Source organism: Aplysia californica, unplaced genomic scaffold, assembly GCF_000002075.1.
Source record: "Aplysia californica isolate F4 #8 unplaced genomic scaffold, AplCal3.0 scaffold00322, whole genome shotgun sequence".
In the NCBI taxonomy this organism is placed as follows: Eukaryota; Metazoa; Mollusca; class Gastropoda; order Aplysiida; family Aplysiidae; genus Aplysia; species Aplysia californica.
This window is the reverse complement of record NW_004797592.1, coordinates 476,257-479,740: the sequence shown is the minus strand read 5'-3', so window position 1 is coordinate 479,740 and position 3,484 is coordinate 476,257. Positions and strand designations below refer to the sequence as shown.

Sequence of the window (3,484 nt, the reverse complement as noted above, 5' to 3'; positions counted from 1 at the left end):
GAGCAATAAATCTTGAGAGATAAAAAAAAAAATAGAAGGTCTAGATCTATACTCTCAAAACAAAATGTGCCTCGCTAAATAATCACTTCCGGCACCTCCGCTGTGAAGGGACAGCTACGCAGATTTGCTTCGTTTCTCAGAGGGATAATCACAAAGGCCAAAGTGGGACGGGGACTTCTTGTCAAATATATTTGTCTAAATTCAGGAAATGAATAAATCAAAACTCGGGCTCCGTCATGATGACCTATCTATCTTTTTGCAGGTACTTGCCAACTTTCAACTCTGTAGCTGTCGTAGTCTTATAGGAAAAGTGACACATGTGTTCTCAAGTTGTCAAATATATAATAGATGTATAGATTGATTCTCTATATCCACGTTTGTGGTTCTACACTCCAGAATTTCAAAGATACAAAACCAGTGCTCGCCGCTAGTGAACGAAAAACTCACTTGTTTACAAGAAGACGAACTTTCCTTAGATTAGATCTAAACCAAACTAATGAAATACTGAAAATTAATCTACAGTGACTTCAGGCTCCTCAATAAACTGTGCTCCCTTTAAATGATTCTGAACCACCATTAATTTTGTCAAACTCGAAAGGTAAATGGTTCGGAAGTTTTAGAGGGCCAAAGTGACGGACTTTCACAAATATAATATAACAGACGACTTATATTACTCAGATAATATTAAAGACTCCAGTTCCGTTGCAGTATTTATAAAGCAGGTCAGCATATTGATGGAATACTTACCCCTTGCGTTTGCTCTTTTTTGTAATATCGCAGGATATAGGTGGGTTTTTTTCTTAAATTTGATATTCGTAGTTATAGTTCTGTTTGGCAGGGAGCCTTTTTTTTTGGGGGGGGGGGGGGCTTATTTCTTTCATTCTCTCACTTTAGGGATGGTATCTCTGCCATATTATCATTACAGGTACCGTGTGGAAAGATCTTTTGTGAATAAATGGGGTGAGAAAACGAGCTATCCATTACTTTCCTTTACTACATGTGATCGATCTGCATAAAAATCAGTTATTGTGTCCTTTCGTTCGCCCCGACCTACAGAGGCTCCTAGACCTTGACGGTTTCGTCCATTAGCAAATGAACGTTCTTTTTCGTTATTGTACAGCTCTCGCTTCTTTGTCTATTTACTCTATAACAGATATCTTTCTTGTCATCTGTCTCTCTTTTGACGCTGAAGAGTGCACTGTCATGACTCAGACGTGTAGCAATTCCGGCTATCCTGCAGAAGATTCAAGTGTTGAAGTGTGTGTGTGGGGGGGGGGGGGTTGCTAATAGGTTAGAACAACATAGCACCAGCCTATTTTTCAAACACTTGTCAAATTATGTGCAACCAAAAAGTATGAGATCGACCAGTGATAAAACAGTTTTTCCTTAAACCATTGGCTACCTCAGAATTACAAAGTTCTATCTGCTCAGTACCCAATTTTGATAAATTTGACGTCAAAGATTTTGAGTTGCACGTCATGTCACGCTTTTTGTCAAGTATTTTTTTTCGAATGCAATTCTTTGAATATCTTGATAACGACTCCGAATAATCGTATGATTTTAAAGGAGCAGATTGAACATTTGGTTTCTGACGTCATGGTCTTAGAAACAAAAAACGGCCAAAATGTCAGATAGGACTTTGTCATTCTGAGGTAGCAAAGTGAACTACAAATGCTATGGACAGCGCTACTTTTCGTATTACGTGTGTCCTTGTACGGAACTAGCTGGGCCCCCTTTTGAGGAAAGGAATGATCGGTGCATTAACATCAGCTGAAAGTCATTGGCCTACAATATTTACACTCTACTGAAATAGAGCAATAAATCTTGAGAGATAAAAAAAAAAATAGAAGGTCTAGATCTATACTCTCAAAACAAAATGTGCCTCGCTAAATAATCACTTCCGGCACCTCCGCTGTGAAGGGACAGCTACGCAGATTTGCTTCGTTTCTCAGAGGGATAATCACAAAGGCCAAAGTGGGACGGGGACTTCTTGTCAAATATATTTGTCTAAATTCAGGAAATGAATAAATCAAAACTCGGGCTCCGTCATGATGACCTATCTATCTTTTTGCAGGTACTTGCCAACTTTCAACTCTGTAGCTGTCGTAGTCTTATAGGAAAAGTGACACATGTGTTCTCAAGTTGTCAAATATATAATAGATGTATAGATTGATTCTCTATATCCACGTTTGTGGTTCTACACTCCAGAATTTCAAAGATACAAAACCAGTGCTCGCCGCTAGTGAACGAAAAACTCACTTGTTTACAAGAAGACGAACTTTCCTTAGATTAGATCTAAACCAAACTAATGAAATACTGAAAATTAATCTACAGTGACTTCAGGCTCCTCAATAAACTGTGCTCCCTTTAAATGATTCTGAACCACCATTAATTTTGTCAAACTCGAAAGGTAAATGGTTCGGAAGTTTTAGAGGGCCAAAGTGACGGACTTTCACAAATATAATATAACAGACGACTTATATTACTCAGATAATATTAAAGACTCCAGTTCCGTTGCAGTATTTATAAAGCAGTTATTTAGCACATTTTTGTTGAGGCATTTTTTTAGAATTCTGATTAATGTAGTAAGTGAAACTAGTGAGGGGGAGTGAGAAGAGAAAGAGGGAGAGAGAGAGAGAGAGAGAGAGAGAGAGAGAGAGAGAGAGAGAGAGAGAGAAACAGAAAGACAGAGAGACTGTAAGACAGATAGAAAAAGAGAGAGAAGGGGGGGGGGTTGAAAGATAACTATTGGAACTATGGTTTTTGTACAATTGCAAAGCGCATTTAACACTTTCTTAGTGGAAATGCTCTGTATAAATGTCATCGGTTATTATCATGGTTATTGTTATCGCTGTTGTTATAATCAATAGTTGTTATATATTTGCTGATATTGAAACTTAATAATTATTCTTATTGGGAAAATAGTGCCAGGGCGTGGGTCGATTAACATTGGGTATTTTAATAATACAGTTTGTTGTTACGACAGACAGACAGACAGACAGACAGACAGACAGGCAGACAGACAGACAGACAGACAGACAGACAGACAGACAGACAGACGGACGGACGGACGGTCGGACGGATAGATAGATAGATAGATAGATAGATAGATAGATAGATAGATAGATAGATAGATAGATAGATAGATAGATAGATAGATAGATAGATGCAATTTCCGCCCTTCCCCCCCCCCTGCCCACAACCTTTTTTTTTCTTGCTAGTAAAGTTGTTCCCGCATCCGATCCGGACATTGGGGATTGCCTTGTAAGTGAGACAACTTCCTGGGCCTTCAGCATATTGCTGTAGGGTGGCCGGTTCCTTTCCACGCCGCCTTTACTTCCCCAACTCGAAGTCAGATACCCATTACTGCAAGGTGGGCAGGAGGGGGCGAAAAAAATCTGTTTCTGAACCGAGGCTCGAACCTGGACTTTCGGCTTCGGAGACGAGGGCATTAACCGCTCTGCCACCGCACCCTCTTTGCTAG

At 39.6% G+C, this 3,484-nt stretch overlaps 1 protein-coding gene across 1 annotated transcript in view; it reads left to right on the top strand.

Annotated features, from left to right (window-relative positions):
• The window catches only part of LOC101860828 (ionotropic receptor 25a), a gene marked incomplete in the record, with an annotated part of 56,225 nt that overhangs the window by 6,791 nt on the left and 45,950 nt on the right, over window positions 1-3,484 (top strand).